Raw genomic sequence first — 20,571 nt, 5'->3', positions numbered from 1 at the left:
TATTTCATAGTTTGAATTCTAGTCATTCTAGAACCAACATTAGACAGATTGACACAGGCCACTAGGCTCATTAATCAGTATAGTTGTGCTGACATACTATAAACACTAATAAAAATCTTTTTATGTTATAGTTTTTGTTTGAAATTTTCTGAATGTTGTATAAAATGTTTACTGGCATAGATTTAATCATATTTTTGAATGAAGATGAAAACCACAGGACAATAGGTTTTTTGGCATACCGGTCTTGTAAGCATTTGTGAATATTATGCTCATGGAAATGAACAGACTAGAGCTAGACTTTATATAACATGACTTTTGGTGTGTTACCTTTTGAACACTCTAAGCTGTGTTGTTTTCTGTGGTAGCCACTAGTGATGACTACCATATCTGGCTATTTGAATAATTAAATCAAATTAGAAATTGAGTTCCTCAATTATACTACCCACATGTGAAGTGCTCAGTAGTCACATGTTTCATATTGGACATTGAAGATACAGAACATTTCCATCTTAGAAAGTTCTGATGGACAGCACCATTAGAGACTAGACAAGGTGATCTAAATATTGAATGGGGCAAGATTCAAAGCATAATCAGAACATAATAATTAGTGTGTACTGATTACAATATAATGAAAAATGCCTTAACCTTGCTGATAGTGTTAAAAAATACAATTAGTCTAGAAAAATTTCACATGCTTGTGATAAAAAGAATAATCATTAGTCAGTCATGGAATTGAAATTGCATTAGTACTACTAATAATTATAACTAATTTGTAGAATCCAATATTCTTATATCAATTTAAATTCTTATTTATAGTGTGATTTATGTCTGAACATTCTTGTTGCAGTTTTAAGTCCATAGTTCTACATAAGTCTACAACATCAAGTTTGTAGTAATAACAAGCAGATCTTAATCTACCTTTTAAATATAGACTATCATTTTAGTGGATTCTGGTTTTTCCTTATTTTTGCATAAACTAGTCTATACTTATGGAGATAACTAGTTACCTTCTCAACTGGCATTAATTTTTACTTTTCAGAGACTATTTACAAGGATGAGTTAATATTTTTAGAACCATAATACTTCTTAAATTTGCCTTAGAATACTATTTAAAAGGATAGGTTTTTTAAAACTATAGCTTGTCTGCATATTATTAAGTTTTAATCAGACTTTAAAACTTGAAAATAAAATATGCTCCAGAAAGTTTCAAACTTAGTACAACTCAAGCTTGTAGTTCTTATTGCCATTACTCACCTTAAGAACAGACTCAAAATTATTTGACTGGAGGGCAAGCCTGTTACCTATAGTAAGAGGCGTGTCTCACCACCCTTACGCATTACATAGGGTAAGTTGGAACATGTTGGGTATCTTAAAATATGCAGTAGAGCATCCCAATACAATCCTTTTTAGATAGACTTTATTGCATTTTAATTTAATAGTAAGTTTGTGTGTATTTCTGAGGGGGACGTTTGCAGAAAAATGTCCCTCAGTATTGCACTAATTCAATTCAGAAAAGGAATTTTCATGATAGAATATATATAAAATTACTTTTATAATTTACAGCAATCAGACAATACTGGTTAATTAGGCTGGTATACTAATGAGTCTTCTTTTTAACGTTTCCAGTAGGACTTATTTCTTACTATGTTCTGTCATGTTTTATGCCTTATTTCTGTGATGAATAAGAAATGTTAAAAATAGACCTTTTGCTCCAAACACTTTCTTGATGTGATCTATTTTAATGAGATAACTTCACCTCTACCCTACCCACTGATCCAGGTCAGTTCCCACATCTTTAGGGCCTTTGAGACTAACACTTATCCATCCACTTCTTCAGTTTCTAGACAGGGCTGTTAGCTAGGTCTTCTAAAAATCTGTGTGTGTTCCATTCCAAAAGATTTCCAGTATTGCAACAAATTCAAATTTTGATGTTCAAGCTACATTTTTAGCTTAAGGAAAGGATCTCCTTGGCCCTTTTTGTTAAATTTATTTTAAACTTTGTTAAATTTTACTTAGTTATATAGTAAGTGAACTGCCTCAACAGGCTTTCTACAGGTCCTCCTTTTGTGTACATGTCCAGTATGGTAGTTCTGGTAGTTCCAAAGATAACACAGGTTTAAATTTTGTTAGCAATTTTCCCCCCATATGTTTGGCCCTAAAATGGTAGCAGCTGACCACAATATAATGTTCTAAAGCTCTTAGAAGAGTGAAAAAGGTTCCTTAACTTATTTGTGCTAATATATTTGGGCTATTCACAGTCTTTGAATTTGGCTCTTCCTCTAGTAACGTAAATCTTTTACCCTTGAGAAATGGTACGTTTAGGATTTAAAAAATTATTTTAGTTGTCATCTATTTAGTGGTTCATTTATTTAAAAAGTCCAATTGTTTAGAAATGAGTGAAGCAATCATAACAATGTAAAGGATTTCAGAGGATGCAGTCTGAGCTTAGATCTTTCTCTTTATCACATTGTGAGAATTTATAAATTGTTATCTTTACCAAAGCCTAGTTGTTGTAAATCCAATGCTCTGCAAATTGTACCATTTAAAAAACAGTTTCCTTCACTTATAAATTCAGATCAGTTTGCAAATCAAGACTTACCTATGCATATGTTTGGGATAAAAATTGTCTTTCAAGGTTGCTTTTCAGTATATGCCTATTCCTAATTTGAGATGCATTAAAAGGTTTAAGATGTATAGTTTTAGTTTCATCAGTTATTAAATATATTTTTCACCTTTATGTTTTTAGTATCCTAAAATCATTTCATTAAGAGAAAGTGTTTAATAACTTCCTGTTTTGAATTTCTTTAACCATCATACAAATTGTTCTTAGGGAATAATAGTTTTAGTAGTAAAACACTATTAAATTGTTTGTCACTGGTGGAATTTTTAAATTCCATGAAGTATTGTGCTTTATGTTACGTTCATATTTGCATATTATTATGTATTTAGTTTAAAACAATATCATTAAGCATATATGTAGCTTCATATATGTTGATTTTAGCGTAAAGTATTTGATATATATATAAATTTAACTATAAAAACATAATATAGTCACCTGTACCATGATTTCTGTCCATACCAATTCTGTATTTTTAGGCACAATCTTAAAATGCCAAAGAAAGATAGTTCCCTTTAAAAATTCCTGTAAAGAATTATTTGACAGGTTATGTAAGAGTACAGATTATTTTCCAAGCCTGTCATAGATAAATTGTGACCTGATGGAATTCATTTGACTACATCTTCCTTAATTGTAGAACCTGATCTTTCTTTTCGTCAAATTGTGTGAAAATCAATTTTATTTCCTTATAAAACAATAATAGACAAACCATGATTTTTAAGTGACAACTGTTAATAATGGCATGTTATTTATACAAAACCCATCACAAAGTATTTATTGACGGTGCACTATTGAAAGAAGTATGGGAGTCACTGAGGAAGTATAAGGAATAGGCTGAGTACACAGCATAACCTAGTCAAGGAAAATTGACATGAAATCACTTGGACACTAATGAATGCTAAGTGGTATGACAGAATGAAAAGATAGTAGAAGTTTATGGATGTTAATATAATCTGATGTAAGAAAAATTCTGTGGAGAATTTATAACTTTACTTAGACCTAAAGGTACATGTAAAATTTGGTTAAGCTGAAAGGAAAGGCATTCCAAAAAAAGGAATCAGATTAACTGAGAATTAAGTGGGGCATATTACATGGTGGTGAGGAGGTTAACCCATTTGAGAAGTGAATATAATACATATGAACAAAACAATAAGCTTGAAAGGCATCTTGGAACTTCCTTGTCAGGGACCTTGAGTGTTACATTAAGGTATTAATACATTGTCCTGTGACTATATAAACACTTTTATATCAAGAGAGTAAACCATATTAAAATTAGACTTGTGGAAGGATTAAGCTAACAATGGACTGTAGGATAAAACATGAGAACCAGAGGCAGAGAAATAATTTCAAATGGTAAGTACAATGAGGCAACGGTGCAGAGAGTCTTGAAATCCAGAAAAGAAATTTAGAATGATAGGTAAATAATTTATTTTTGCTCCTGTTACATGTGAAGCAACCAAAGATAATCAAATGATGCTATTATTTGAAATGTGGAACTGGAGTAAAAGGTTAGAGTTGAACTTTTGGGAGGAGACAGCAAAAGAACAGATTTTAAAACCATCCAAAGTGGGTGCCCTCATGTGGGGATGTGAAACCTTCAGAGAAGAGTTAAGAGCCAAGAATCTCTCATATAAGGGAAAAGAGAGAAAAATTGAACCAACAACTTTTTGAATGAACTGAAAGAGCCATCAGAGTAATGAGGAATTGTAGAGAAGTTTGTTTCCCGAAAAATTAGATGGTTTAGAAGTCAGAGGGCCTGACAAAAGGCTTAAAGCATCTTTGTTTCCTGCTTTAATATTTAACTACTTATAAGTTTCGTTTGTTGTTATTAAGCTGTCTAAAAAAGGCATTTATTGTCTGGGCACAGTGGTTTGCAGCTGTAATCCAAGCACTTTGGGAGGCAGAGGTGGGAGTATCTCGTGAGCCCAAAAGTTCAAGACCAGCCTGGGCCACAGAGTCAGACCTTGTCTCTACAAAAAACAAAAAAAATTAGCTGCACATAGTGGTGTGTTCCTGTAGTCCCAGCTACTTGGGAATCTAAGTCAGGAGGATTAACTGAGGCTAGGGTTGGAGGCTGTGGTGAGCCGTGATCATGACACCATACGCCAGCCTGGGCAACAGAGTGAGACCCTAACTCAGAATATAAATAAATAAATAAATAAATAAATAAAATAAAGACGGCACTTACTGAGGCTCAACAAGAAACCTATCTTTATATTAGGGACTATTGAAAACATTAGATGGAAATTTCAAATATATTTGGGAAACAAAAGTAATATACAAATTAAATAATTTGAGATTAAATGCAGTATCTAAACACATCTAAAGTTCAGAGATTGTTGCTGATTAAAGCAGTTGGTTAAAATTTCATAGAGGAGACTGAACTTTGAAGGAAGGACATAATTTAGACAAATAGAAAGGGAAAGGACACATTCTTAGCCATGAGGAAATGTCTCACTAAAGAAAAATTGTCTTTAGATAATTACAAAGCAAAAACTAGAAAGGTAGTCTGAAAAGATTGCTTCATAGATGTTAGATGTTTATTTGATGACCTCTTTTGACATATAATACAACTATTATTTTTGCTGCAGGGTTGGGCTAGTTTCACTATTATAATAAACAAAGGAATAACACTGTCTAGGAGCCCTTTGGGACCAGTGAAACTTACCTTAACCAGTATGTGATAGCTTAGCACTTTACATTTCCCACTTAAAAAATAGCATTTAGTGATTTTCTTTAAAATTATAAAAAATAATAGACATGTTTAAGACAGAAAATTTGAAAAAAGTATAGAAAAGCCCAAAAGGTCATAAATGATCTAATTCAGCATTCAGTATTATCCACTATTTACCATTGTTTGTCCTTTTACTGTGCATATATGTACTTATATTTGCTTAAAAGATTACCTACTTGATATACATATACTGTGCGTGATTTAAATATTTTAAGCATACTACTTGAACTCATATTAGTATATTGCATATATTCTTTGTTATGTGTCATAAAATAAATTTGTGACCTTTTCATTAGGCTGAACTAATGAATTAGATCATTACCAATGTTGTCGATTCTGCCTGTATATTCTTCCTTCATCCATTTCCCCTGTTCCCCCTCAGATGCAGATGGTTTTAAAGAGTTCTTTTTTCAACCTAGCATTAAAATGTGCAAATTAAAATAGCAGGGTGATACTATTTTTTCTACTCATCGTTTAAACAAATATTTAAAGAAAATGAGTGCTTTCATAAACTACTAGTTAGAGTGTACAATTGCCAATTTGAGGGCAAGTATATTGCTAGATATGTATCCTAGAGAAATATTCACATAAATGTCCAAGTAAAGTAAATGTTCGAAACAGCCAACTGTTTGAACCATCTTATGTCTGCCAATTAGTGCAGAACCCTTTATGTATACTGTGATTCCATGTATATAAAATAAAAATTTTTATTTTCCATGAATATGTATTTATGTGTATACAGTTATTAATAAATGGACTGGAAGTCACAATTCTTGTTACCTCTGATATCCTCTAATTGAATATTCTACAATTCTGTACATCTGTATTACCTGAATGTACGTTTTAATTTAACATTTACATGGCACTTCCTATATGCCAGGCAGTGTTTAAGCACTTTATAGATATTAACTTATTTTCATTTCTCACAGATCAAATCATAACTCATTGTACTCCTCATAGCCCTATGATATAGTTACTATTATCTCCATTTTAAAGATGAGGAAACAGAGCTACAGATGAAATTATACAACTAGTAACACTAGGATTCAAACTCAGGTAGTATGGCTTCAAAGTTTATGCCTTCAGTCACTGTATACCATACTGCTTTTCAGCAAACATATATATAGAAAAAATTTTCAAATAAAAATACTGTCAATTACAGTGAGATATGGAACACATACATAGGTCTTCAAATTTATGACACCACTAAATTATAGGAAAGATATTTTAAAAGATATAACTAATCAGGACAAAGAATTAAAAAGGTTATGATAATGGGAGATATATCAATTATTTTTTTAGAAGTAGTAAACCAAATGGCTAGATGGTACCTGACTTTGCAAACCATAGGCTTTGCTGAAACATCGGTGGGATACCGATGGGAAGTAAAAGTTTTATGCTAAAGAACCCCAGAAAGGCACAAGTATTAGAAGTGTCAGGTACATTAGAAGGTGGAATTGAAAATACAGGGTTTGTGTAAAGAGAAATTGAGATGAGGTAATTTTTGGGAGACACCAAACCAGAGGGTTTCGGGATTTGAAGTCATTAAGCACGATGAAAAGTAGAAGTGTGGTGGCTAGACTGAAAATAAGGCAATTAAGTCAGTCTGTATCTGGAATAGTGAGATTTCTCCTAACTTCTTCCCTGCTCTGGTTGCTAGCCTTGTGTCTTCTCCATGTTACTTGTTTAGAGGACCCTTCTCTGGAAGAATTGATTCTTCTTCACAGAGCAAAGCCTGTAGATACTGATAGCTGGCAGTTCTCTCTGAACAGGGAGATGTGCCAACTAATCTTACAGTGAAGCTCAAGTTAACAAGCCTGTCCATGCAAATCAATCTTCTAATCACTTTAGAATATAACCAGTAGTGGGAAACTGCCCGGGGAGGCGAGGTGGGATTGGCAGTTGAGGGAAACTTCCAGGGGAGGGAGGGGCACACCTCATCAACAAGGGTACCTGTATAATGAACATTTGTATACCTAACCCTGAATTGTACCCCACATTTTTAAAATAAAGGGGAAAAAAAATTAGTTGTAAAATTATTACAAAATATATCTATAAAACCAGAGAGCCAGAGTTCACCATAATTTTGGGGAAATTCTTCATCTGTAAATCTGGGTGAGATCTATAAACAAACAGAAAATAGAAAGAATTAGAGACAATGCAGTAAATAGAACTAAATTCAGAGAATTAAAATTAAAACCCACAGAGAAATAAGAGAAGCCATTGCATCCTTGAAACACGAATAATATGCTATTTCTAACAAGGCATGATGGGGAAAAAGGGTAAGGAACTCTTGCAAGTTAAGAATATGATGAGATAAATAGAAAAATTGATAAAATAATTTAAAGATAAAGTTGAAATAGACCTATAATGTGGAACAGAATGACAAAAGGGCAAAATTATGGAAGATAAGAAAATTGTCAGGCCAGAAGGTTCAATATCTAACTATTAATAGAAAACAGAAGAGAAGAAATAAATAATAAAAGAACATTTCCTGGAACTGAAGGATTTATGTCTTCAGTTTGAAAGGACTCAGTGACGGGAAAAAAAGATAAATAGACATATTTTGTGAATTTTAGAAAAAGCATTTTTGTGAATTTTAGAAAATCAAAGATGACAAGATCCAAAAACTTTCAGAGGAAAAAGAAAAAAAAAACCAATATGACACATAGAAAGTACTGGGAATTAGAACTATATCAGACTTCTCAGCAGCAATACAAGAAGTTAGACGACAATGAAGCCTTCAAAATTCTGAAAGTGATTTTTAGCCCTACTCTCAAAAAATTTACCTACCATGTACTTTTCTTAGCATGTAATTGGAATATGCGGTGCCCTAAAGCAACAGAGTAAACAAGATTCTTAGGATCCAAGAAACAGCGAATCTCACACGGAAGTGAAGTGAAGGATGATTACTGTGTCCACTAGTCTAAACTGGTGGAGAGAATGGAATGTTCCAGGAAGGATATTGAGGAGGGGGAAGGGAATTGATAGATCATATGATATAAGAGAATTAATAATAAGAGATAATAAAAGATATGAGAGATCTTCATTTATTATAATAGACAGCCAACAAATAATGACTAAATCAAGAAATAACATATTGAAGACATTGCTAGTTGCTTGTGCAATAGCTATTTTTCCTTATGAACCAACCCTGATGCTCAGAGTGGCAGTATAACCAATTTACCTGTCAAGTTGGAGTTGGCCATATGAGACACTTTTGGCTTTGGTAAGCTAAGCAGAGGTCACTAGTGGAACTACCAAGAAAGCTTATAACTTTTCAGCTTCTGCTCTTTGCCTTCTTTCAGTCTGAATCTGTGATGTGATGCCAGTGGGGCAGGGAAAGGTTGTGACCATTCATTTACTCACTATATATTTATTTGGTATCTACTATATGCCAGATAGTTTTCTGGGTGTTGGGGACAGCAATGAATTAAAAGGACAAAAGTAACCAATATCCCTCTTCTCATGCAGCTTATGTTCTAACAAAGGAGATGGTCAAGAAAAGATGAATAGCTAAATATATATAGTATGTAAGAGAATAAAACTACTTAGAGAAAAATGAAACAAGCAAGATAGAAATTGTGATGGGGAATGGTAGGGCAGAATGGACCTGATATATGGTGACCAGGAAAGGCCTCACTGAGGTGTGCCAAGATTGAGATAAACGTATGAAGGAAGTAAGGGAGTTAGCCATGGAAGATATCTGGAAAAGAGGGTTCCAGGTAGAGGGAACAGTAAGTACAAAGACTATGAGATGTGAGTATACCTGACATGTTTGAAGAACAGTAAGGGAGTGGGGGAGTAAGCAAGGTGAAGAGTAGCGGGAATTTAGGTCAAAGAGGAAATGAGACTCTTAATTATACAGGGCCTTCTAGGGTATTGAAAGGGTTGGCTTTTACTCTAAATGAGAAAAACTCTTTTGTTTTTTTTGAGTCAGAGTCTCACCCTGTTGCCCAGGCTGGAGTGCAGTGGCACACTCACAGCCACCCGAGTGTTGACCCGCTGGGCTCAGGCAATCCTTCCACCTCAGTCTTCCAAGTAGCTGGAACTACAGGCACGTGCTACCATGCCTGGCTAATTTTTGATATATTGTAGAGACGAGGTCTCACCAAGTTTCCCAGGCTGATCTCAAACCCCTGGGCTCAGGCAGTCCTGTCACCTCAGCCTCCCAAAGTTCTGGGATTACAGGCTTGAGCCACTGTGCCCAGTTAAGAAAAGAAGCTCTTGAGGAGTATTAAGCAGAGGGGAAAAAAGATCTGATTTCTTTGTAATTGGATCATTGTAGCTGTTGATGGGGATAGCTTGAAGGGAGTGAGGATCAAGGCAGGGCAGTGAGTTACAAGGCTGTTCCCATAGTCTTGGATCAAGTATGATGGTGTGAGGTATGAGGTATGATTGGGATGGTAGCTGTGGAATGGTGAGAAATGACTAGGTTCTGGGTATGTTTTCAGTATTGAGGCATCAACACTCGCTGATGGGTCTAATATGGGGTGTAGAAGAAATTTCTGAGCAACTTGAAGGATGGAGTTGCCATTTACTGAGATGGGAAAGATTGGGAAGAGACATTTTGAGGGAAATACCAGGAGCTCAGTTTTGGACACACTATGTTTGAGATGTCCATTACACAGCCAAGTGAAGTCAAATAGTTGATTATAGGAGTCTGAAGTTTGGGGAAAGATTTGGGCCAGAGATATAAGTGTGAGAGACAGCCACACAGTTGGTATTAAAGCCAAAATGTTGGTGAAGATCACCAAGGGAGTAAGTGTAGCAAGAGAAATAGGGGAGGCTGAAGGGCTGAGCCCCGGGGCCCACCAACATTTTGAGATTGGGGAGATGGAGAAAGGATACTGAAAAGAGTAGCCAGAGAGGTAGAGCACAATGAAGAGACTGCGTTGTCCTGGAAATCAGGTTTCAAGAATAAAGACGTGTGTTGCTGGTATGCAAGATACTTATAACAAGATTCCAGATATAGACCACTGAATGGAGTAGCATGCACGTTGTTGGTGACCTGGATAAAAGCAGTTTCAGTGGAGGGTAATGGCAGAAGCCTGGTTGGAAAATATCTGAGAGAAAATCGGAAGAGAGAAGTTAGGGGTTTATATCATAATAGAGAGTTAATATTGTAAGGGAAAATGGAGAAATAGAGCAGGAGCTTGAGGGAAGGTAAAGTCAAAAGAGGTTCTCGTTTTTTTCTTCCTTTTTAAAGATGGGAGAAATAACAGATGGGAGTGAACCAACAGAAAGGAGGAAAATCTATGCAGGGAGAGGGGAGAATTAATTGCTGAAGCTGTTGACAAAAAAGGAAGGAAAGAAAAAAGGAAGGAAGGAAGGAAATGCACCTACTAAGGGGACAGGAGATAGGAAGTAAGTGTCTGGTATCTGATGATATGAAACTGCTTTATCAACCATGGACTGCTTAAGTCCATATTTCTTGTTCTGTGAGAATAACAAGCCCCATTTAGTTAACTAATGAATTTTGAGGTTTCTGTTACATATACAATAATGCATTTCTAACATCGCATATTAGAAGTATTGGGGTCGCTAAGAAAATTGAAAATGGTTATCTTTTGAGAGCAGGATGAGAGCCTGTGAGGAGGGACTAAAATAGTAAATAGCTGTTTTAATTCCAAGTATTCTTTGACATCCCTTAATGATTTATGCATACATTTCTTTAATTGAAATCCTTTTCAAACATGTCTAGTATCAGTATGGGTCTTCTAAGAAGCAGACAACAAGATGGTAGTAGCCATGTGAGAGGGGGAGGCATGAAAGATAATGGGGAAGGGAGCAGGAGTAGTTGAAGAGAGCTTTTCAACTATGATAATGGTCTGAGACACGTGAAAGGACAGGGTAGGAAGGTTGTGTAGAAAGAGGCTGCAGGCTGCGCGTGGTGCTGAGAGTTCCAGCCAGGCCAAATATTGTTCCTTGTAGGAGGTCCCCTGTTGGATAGGATTGGGCTGGTTCTAGTACCCCACCAAGCTTAGTCTTTGACTGGTAGCCACCCAGGGAAAATGTGACCTCTGTTCATCATCTATGCTCCCAGCCTCAGTTCCTCTTGAAGGAGTTTTGAGTGGTACAATCCTTGACAATTACACTCACAAAGATTTATATCAAAGTGAAGAATGTGTATGTATGCTTGCACATACATACAACTCTATACCTGAGGAATCTTCATGTTCAGCTAGTGAGTTTACTATCATGTCCTAATAACTCTTTCTTAGCCCCCAAATTCATTTATTTCTAGAAAAATAAAAAGAAAATTTATGTTGTATCTTGACTACCTCAGCTCAAAGTTTGGTATCCTATGATAATTCACTGACACATTAGCTGTTTATACGTAAAGATTCAGTAAAATATGAACCCAGTTTTGAAACATGGTTATGACCCAAGGAAAAATTTGGTTGTCTTTATAGTAATCTTGGTATCATCAACCAACATTTTCTTCCTGTTTCTCTTCATAAATAGTTCTTTCTTCTTTTATTATTTTCATTTAAAAGCATTTCTTTAAAGAGACTCATAATTTCCTGGCTCCACCCTTGGCATTCATGTCTAATACTGTTTTGCAAGCTTCAAGGTATTTTGCTACAAAGGAAGCCAGTTCAGAACTGTGTTTCCCTCATATATTCAGTTATAGTTAATAGTAACTATGTGTAAAGCTGAGTTGTTCAAAAGCTGAGTAATCTAATTCCTCTCCTGTTTATTTTCACACGTGTTTCACAAAGTAGAAACAAACACATACCAAACATTTATCTAGTTGGTTTTTTTGGGGGGAGGGTTGGAGTCTCACTCTGTCACCCAGACTGGAGTGCAGTGGCCGCTCCCAGCCACTGCAGCCTCGACCTGCTGGGCTCCGGCAATCCTTCCGCCTCAGCCTTCCAAGTAGCTGGAACTACAGGCGCATGCTACCATGCATTTATCTAGTTTTTAAAGGGAGGATAAAGTTATATTTACATAAGTAGCTAATAAGAAAATTTTTATTATATTATTTTTGAAAATTTTACTGAATTTTTATATAAAAACTTTAAAAGTGACATTTTTAATCTAGAACTTTCTACTAGATATACAAGTTAGAATGTGATAGAACTGTATGTATAAACTAAGCATCTAAGTTTGAGTGTGGGAACTCAAAACATTGTATTCATGATATTTGAGAATATGTTATAAATATATATCAATGTAACTGATAGAGAAAATACATCAATTTTGATAAATTGTAATTTATGCCCTTAGTTTCTTTTAAAAGGTAAAAAAAACCCCATTTTTTGCTAACTACTTAAAAAGTGACTGTGAAATGAAAAGTAGTTATACCAATAAAATAGTATTGTATATTAGATATTCACAGTGACTCTCCATAGTGAAGTACCTACCTTTTGGTAGTCTCATTGGTCTAGGTAGAATACCAGGTTGAATTATGAGGCCCCACCAAGCATCTAAATCACTCTATTTCTGTATTCATCCTTCTGCCATAATGGAACAGATCCTCCTTTTCTCTAAGGCCAAGTCTTCCACCTTGACCTAAAGTTCCCAGCCTGCATGGTGGCACCCTAAATACTGCAGTGAATTCACAAGTGTGCTGCAGAATATTTTAAAATCTCAAGGAAAACACAGAGACTTCTCTTGATCATGACATGAACAACTAGCTCCAGGTAGTTCAGAGTTTCAATATTAGACAGTACTCCAATTTTTTCAAGGTTGTCACTTATACGAAGGAGGTTTTCAGGGGTTGCTGTGATAAAAGCAATTTCCATACAATAATTAACATAGAACAGGAATGAGGGTGAGGGTGTCCAGTCTGATTCCAAAGTCTGAAAATTTGTGTGGTACCCAACTTCTTTTAGTGCACACAGCCTATTTGTAAGTGCTGTTATTTAGGAATGAAATACAAATCTTTTCCTTTCAATCTCTGTGTATTACGGTTTCAAATGGCAATTAAGTTGTTAGGACACAAATATTTATTAAGTTGAGTCTATTTTAAAAAATAGAACGTTGGCATTTCTTTTGGCCTAAGCCACCATAAAAAAAATTATTGAGATACAAAAAGTGCTGTGAACTGCGAAAGTATAGGAGCCTCTGGCCAGACCTTGAATGCTGTTCCATTTGGCCTTCTCAGGATCTTTTGTGATTGTCAGTTTTCTCACATACAGTACTGTGGTAGAAAGCACAGACTGCTCCATTTTTGTTGGTGTCAAATCTTGGCTCTCTCACCTGTGTGACTTTGAGGAAGTTAGTTCACCTATCTGTGCCAGTTTTTATTTAGCTATAAAATGAAGATAAAAATACGTAACTCATAAGTATATTATAAGAATTTAGTAAGTTAACACATGTGGAATACTTAGAACAGTGTCTGGCACAGACATTTAATTTTTAAATAAATCAATGTAACTAGCCTTTCTGTCAGTTTGATCTTCTAATCAACTTTTTTTCCCCAAGAAAACAAACCATTCCTAGCTCTGCCTAAAATGTGCTTTGCTTCCCCTTTCATGGAGGTGACGCATTCTTAACCTTAGGTCCTAGACTAGCATTTATTACTTTCTTAAGGAAGCCTTCCCTGACAAACTTAATCCTCTATTATGTCCTTTTAGAATACTGTATACTTCCTTTTTGTTGTTGTTTACAAGAGACTCAATTTTTTTATTGTATTATTTCCCCCTTTATTGATATATAATAATTTAATACTTATGGGATACAAATGTATGTTATATGCAAAGAATGTATCATGATCAAGTCAGGGTAATTGGAGTATTTATCACTTTGGTGTTTATCATTTTTATGTGTTGGTATTATTTCAAGTCCTCTCTTCTAGTTACTTGGAAATATACATCATATTGTTAAGTATAGTCATCCTAGTCTACTATTAAACATTAGAACTTATTTCTTTTATCTAACTGTATGTTTGTACCTGTAACCAACCTCTCTTTATCTCCCTCTATTACCTACCCACCTTTTGCAGTCTCTGGTGTCTATCATTCTATTCTCTATGTCCATGAGATCAAGTTTTTTAACTTTCATATATATATATATGAGTGAGAACATTCAGTATTTGTCTTTTTGTGCCCGGCTTATTTCACTTAACTTAATGATTTCAGTTCCATCCATGTTGCTGCAAATGACATGATTTTTTTAAATGGCGGAATAGTACTCCATTGTGTGTGTGTGTGTGTGTGTGTGTGTGTGTGTGTGTGTGTGTGTGTGTGTGTGTTTATAAAATCACATATTCTTTATCCATTTGTTGATGGCACTTTATTTGATATTGTATTTTTTGCTATTATGAATAGTGCTGTGATAAACATGAGAGTGCAGGTATCCCTTTGACATATTGATTTCTTTTCCTTTGGATAGATATCCAGTAGTGGGGTTGCTGGATCATGCAGTTCTATTTTTAGTTTTTTGACAAGTCTCCATACTGTTTTCCATCCTGGTTGTACATATATATAGTCCCAATAACAGTGTATAAGAGTTCCCGTTTCTCTGCCTCCTCACCAACATCTGTTACTTTTTGTCTTTTTGATAGTAGCCATTCTCATTGGGGTGAGATAATACCTCATTTTGGTTTTTATTTCCATTTCCCTAATGTTGAGTGATGTTGAACATTTTTTTATATACTTCTTGGCCATGTCCTTTGCCCTTTTTTGAATGGAACTATTTTTTTTTTTTTTACTGTTGAGATGTTTATGTTCTTGCATATTCTGGGATTAGTCCCCTATCAGATGAGGAATTTGCAAATATTTTCTCCTATACAAGAGGTTGTCTCTTCACTCTGTTGATTGTTTCCTTTGCTGTGCAGAAGCTTTTTAGCTTAATATACTCCCATTTGCCTATTTTTGTTTTTGTGTTTTTGAGATTTTAGCCATAAAACCTTTGCCTAGACCAATGTCCTGAAGAGTTTTCCCTATGTTTTCTTCTAGTAGTTTCATAGTCTCAGGTTTTACACTTAAGTCTTTATCTTGAGTTGATTTTTGTATATGATAAGAGATAGGACTCTAGTTTCATTCTTCCACATGTGGTTATCCACTTTCCTGGCACCATTTATTGAAGAGGGTGTCCTTTCCCCAATATATATTCTTGACAGTTGTTTTGAAGATCAGTTGACTTTAAGTATGTGAATTTACTTTTGAATTCTACGTTTTGCTTCATTGCTCTGTATGTCTGTCTTCACACCAATATCATGCTGTTTTGGTTACTGTAGTCTTTTGATATATTTTGAAGTCAGGCAGTGTGATGCTTATAGCTTTGTTCTTTTTGCTCAGGATTGTGTTCGCTATATGGTCTCTTTATTGGTCGTCCTATGTGGGTTTTAGGACTGTTTTTTCTGTCATTGTGAAAAATGACTTTGGTACTTTGATAGTGATTGCATTGAATCTGTAGATTATTTTGGGCAGTATGGTCATTTTAATGAGATTAATTACTCTGATTTACAGCATGGAATTTTCATTCCATTTGTTTGTGTCCTCTTTAGTTTCTTACATCAGTGTTCTGTGTTTCTCCTTATAGAAATCTTTCACCTCCTTGGTTAAATTTATTTCTGTTTTTTTTTTTTTTGTAGCTCTGTAAATGGGATTGCCTTTTTGATTTCTTTTTAAACTATTTTGTTATTGGTGTCTAGAAATAATACTGGTGTTTGTATCCTGTAACTTTACTGAATTTGCTTATTAGTTCTAAGAGTTTTCTGGTGGAGTCTTTTTGTTTTTCAAGATATAAGATAACATTACAACAAGGAAGGAAAGTCTATCTTCCTTTTTTCCAATTTGGATGTCTTTTGTCTCTTTTTCTTACCTGATTTTTCTGACTAAGACTTCTAGGATTATTTTGATTAAGAGTCATGAAAGTGGACATATTGGTCATTTCATTTCTTAGAGGAAAGGCTTTCTAGATTTCCTCATTCAGTATGGTGTTAGCTATGGGTTTGTCATATATGACCTTTATTATTTTAAGGTATGTTCTATGCCTAGTTTGTTAAGGGTTTTTATCATGAAGGGGTATTGAATTTTGTCACATGCTCTCTCTGCATCTCTTAAGATTATCATACGGTTTTTGGCCTTCATTCTGCTGATTGATGTATTAGATTTATTGATTTACATATGTTCAACCTCCCTTGCATCCCTGGGGTAAATCCTACTTGATCACGGTGTATTATCATTTGATGTGCTGTTGGATTTGGTTTGCTAGTATATCGTTGAGGGTCTTTGCATCTTTGTTCTTCAGGGATATTGACCTGTAGCTTTCTTTTTTGCAGTGTCCTAGACTGGTTTTGGCATTAGAGTAATGCTGGCCTTGTAGAATGAGTTAGAGAGAATTCAATTCTCTTCAAATTTTTGTAATAGTTTGAGAAGGATTGGTGTTAGTTCTTCTGTATAACTTTGGTAGAGTTCTGCAGTGAATCCATCTGGTTTTGGGCTTTTCTTTGGTGGGAGACTTTCTATTACTGATTTAATCTCACTGCTTATTATTGCTCTGTTTAGGTTCTCTGTTTCTTCCTGATCCAATCTTGGCAGGTTGTGTGTATCCAGGAATTTATCCATTTCTTCTAAGTTTTCTTTTCTTTTTTTTCTCCCCCCTTTTAAAAGCATGTAGTTGTTCATAATATTGTCTATATAGTCTTTTATATTTCTGTGGTATCAGTTGTAATGCTTCCTTTTTCATTTTGCTTATTTGGGTCTTCTCTTTTCTTGGTTAGTCTAGTTATCAATTATCAATTTAGTTTGTCTTCTCAAAGTAGCTATTCATTTCGTTGATCATTTATATTTTTTGTAAGTATCTATTTTGTTTAGTTCTGCTCTGATCTTTATTTTTCTTATGCTAATTTGGGGTTTGCTCTTGTTTTTGTAGGTTCTTGAACTATATTGGAAGGTTGTTTATTTGAAACATTTCTACTTTGTTGATGGTAGTTTTTGTTGGTATAAACTTACCTGTTAGCATGGATTTTGCTGTACCCCACAGGTTTAGTATATTGTGTTTCCATTTTTCATTTGTTTCAATACTTCTTTAAAAAATTTTCCATCTTCATTTCTTCATTGACCTAATGGTCGTTCAGGGGCATGTTGTTTAATTTCCATATATTTGTATAGTTTCCAAAGTTTCTCTTGGTATTTGTTTCTAGTTTTATTACACTGTGATCTGAGAAGATAGTTAATATGATTTTGATTGTTAAAAATTGGTTGAGTCTTGTTTGTGGCCTAACGTGGTTAATCCTGGAAAATATTCCATGTGCCAATGAGAAGATTGTGTATTCTGCAGTTGTTGGAAAAAATGTTCTGTAAATATCTGTTAGGTCCATTGGTCTAAAGTCTGATTTCAGTTCATGTTTCTGTGTTGATTTTCTCTTTCAATGATCTGTTTAATGCTGAGAGTGAGTTTTGAAGTCCCCACTATGATTATGTTGAAATCTACCTTTTTCTTTAGATCCTGTAATATTTGCTTTATGAATCTGGGTTCTCCAATGTTGGATGCATATATATTAAGAATTGTTATATCCTCCTGCTGGGTTGATCCCTTTTTCACCCCTTTTTCACAATATAATGACTTTTCTGTGTGTGTGTGTGTGTGTGTGTGTGTGTGTGTGTGTGTGTGTTTTACTGTTTTGATTTGAAGTTTGTTTTACCTGCTGTAAGTATAACTATTTCTGCTTGCTTTCGGTTTCCATTTGTATGGACTATCTTTCTTCCCATTACTGTCAGTCTGTATGTGTCTTTACAGGTAAAGTGTTTCTTGTAGGCAGCATATTGTTTGATCATGTTTTTAAAATTCATTACCAGTCTATATCTTTTAAGTGGACATTGTAACATGTTTACATTCAGTGTTATTATTGATATGAGAAGTTTTTTATTTTCCCATATTGATCATTGTTTTTGATTGTTTTGTATATACTTTGTTCTCTTATTTTTCACTTATTGATTGTCCTTGTGGTTTGCTGAATTTCTGTGGTGGTACCATTTGTGTCTTTTCTCTTTTTCATTTGTCTGTTTGCTTTACAAGTGAGTTTTATATTTTTGTGTGTTTTCAGGTAGTAATTGTCATATTTTCATTTCCAGGTTTAAGACTCCCTTGAGTATTTCTTATGAGGCAGGTCTTGTAGAGATGAATTCCTTCAGCACTTGCTTGTCTGGGAAAGACTTTATTTCTCTTTCATTTCTGAATGATAGTTTTGGTGGCTATTGTATCCTTGGTGTACAGCTTTTTCTTTTCTTTCAGTACTTTGAATATATCTTCCTTGCCTATAAGGTTTCTGCTGAGAAGTTTAGTGTTATTCTGATGGGGGCACCTTTGTAGATGACTGGACTTTTTTTCTGTTGCTGTATTCAGAATTTTCTCTTTGTTGTTGACTTTGGACAGCTTGACTATAATTTCCTGTGGAGAAAAGCTTTTTATACTGTATCCTATTAGGGATCACTGGGCCTCCTGTATTTGGATGTCTAAATTTCTTGCTAGACTTGGGAAGTTTTCTTTTTAAAAATATCTATGCATTAATTTATTTAAAAACAACAATAACAAACCCATTGCATGCTTACCAAAATAACACATTTTTCTGAAAAATAGTTGTGTTCCCCCAAAATGGAATAGTGGTATTGTTTTATATTTTTGAAGTCTTTTTACTTAATAAAAGACAGGTAGATGCTCATATCTGCTTTTGAATTAAATCTGTTGTAAAATGTTGTTTTGGTTGAAGTATATGAAGAAAATGTGACCTTACGCAGACATGTAGGTGGCAGAGGACCTTCTCATACAGTGGTAGTTTCTTTGTTTGTTTTATTTTAAAGTTGTGGGTGTATAAGTTAGGATTAGGTAAATAAGTGGTTTAGGTGGAAGTGAAGTTTTGAACCTCTCGTTGGACCTCACTTTGCCTGGTTTAGGATCAGGCACCCTTATTGATGTTATGTGCCTACCCCCTGGCAGTGTTCCACTATTGCCAATAGACTTGGGAAGTTTTCATCTATTATTTTGTTAAATGTGTTTTTAAACCCTTTTGTTTTCTTTTTGCCTTTGGGGATACTGTCACTTTATGGTGTCTTATATATCACAAATGACTTCATTTTTAAAAATTATTTTTTCTGTACTTTTGTCTGACTGGGTTATTTCAAAAGACCTACCATCAACTTCTAAGAGTCTCTTTTCTGCTTGGTTTCCTCTATTGTTGAAGCTTTTGAGTGTATATATATATTTTTTTTAGTTGGAGTCTCACCCTGTCACCCAGGCTGGAGTGCAGTGGTACACTCCCAGCTACCACAGCCTCGACCTGCTGAGCTCAGGTGATCCTTCTGCCTCAGCTTTCCAAGTTGCTGCAACTACAGGCATCATGACAATGCCCAGCTAATTTTTTGATTTATTATAGAGACGAGGTCTCACCATACTGCCCAGGCTGGTCTTGAACCCGCGAACTCAGGCAATCCTCTCTCCTCGGCCTCCCAAAGTGCTGGGATTATAGGCTTATGCCACTGTGCCAGGCCTTGAGTGTATTTTGTATTTCAATTCAAGAGATTCTTCAGTTGCATGTTTTGTTGTTGTTGTTATTGTTTTTGTGTCAGCGGCTTACTCTGTCATTCAGGCACCGAGTACAGTAGCACACTCACAGTTTACCACATCCATGGTCTCTTGGGCTCAGGTGATCCTTCTGCTTCAGCCTTTCAAGTAGCTGGGTCTACAGGCATGTACCACCATGCTTGACTAATTTTTTTATTTTTTGTAGAGATGAGGTCTTGCTATGTTGCCAAGGCTGGTCTCGAACTCCTGGGTTCAAACAATTCTTCCATCTCAGTCTCCCAAAGTGCTGGGTTTATAGGTTTGAGCGACTACATCAGCCTGTTTGGGTCTTTTTTTTGGTATATTTCTTTTTTTTTTTTTAAATATTTTTTTATTATGGTTTTGTGGGGTACAGTTAAGGGTTAGGTATATAATTACGTTTCATTCAGACACCCTGTTGATAAGAGGTGTTTCCCCGTCCCCAGACAGATATTTGCTACTGTTAATCCCATCTCCCCCCCTCCCCCGCTAGTTTCCCAGTACCGTCTGTCATTTTCTTATAGTATTACATTGGTTGTTCAAGGTCCATTATATGGTATTTCTTGAGAGGTCACTCAGTATTATAGACTCTAGTTCCATCCAGTTTGCTGCGAAATTCATGATTTTGTTCTTTTTTATGGCTGCGTAGTATTCCATTGTGTATATGTACCACATTTTAAAAATCCAGTCCTCTTTTGATGGGCAGCATGGTTGTTTCCAGGAT

At 35.0% G+C, this 20,571-nt stretch overlaps 1 protein-coding gene across 1 annotated transcript in view; it reads left to right on the top strand.

Moving 5' to 3' along the window:
• Nucleotides 1–20,571, top strand: part of WDPCP (WD repeat containing planar cell polarity effector) — a gene marked incomplete at its 3' end in the record, with an annotated part of 90,286 nt that overhangs the window by 11,126 nt on the left and 58,589 nt on the right. The window lies entirely within an intron of this gene.

The sequence above is a fragment of the Carlito syrichta genome, unplaced genomic scaffold (genome assembly GCF_000164805.1).
Source record: "Carlito syrichta isolate Samal-C Ts95f unplaced genomic scaffold, Tarsius_syrichta-2.0.1 Scaffold304329, whole genome shotgun sequence".
In the NCBI taxonomy this organism is placed as follows: Eukaryota; Metazoa; Chordata; class Mammalia; order Primates; family Tarsiidae; genus Carlito; species Carlito syrichta.
This window is presented reverse-complemented; position numbering and strand designations above follow the sequence as displayed.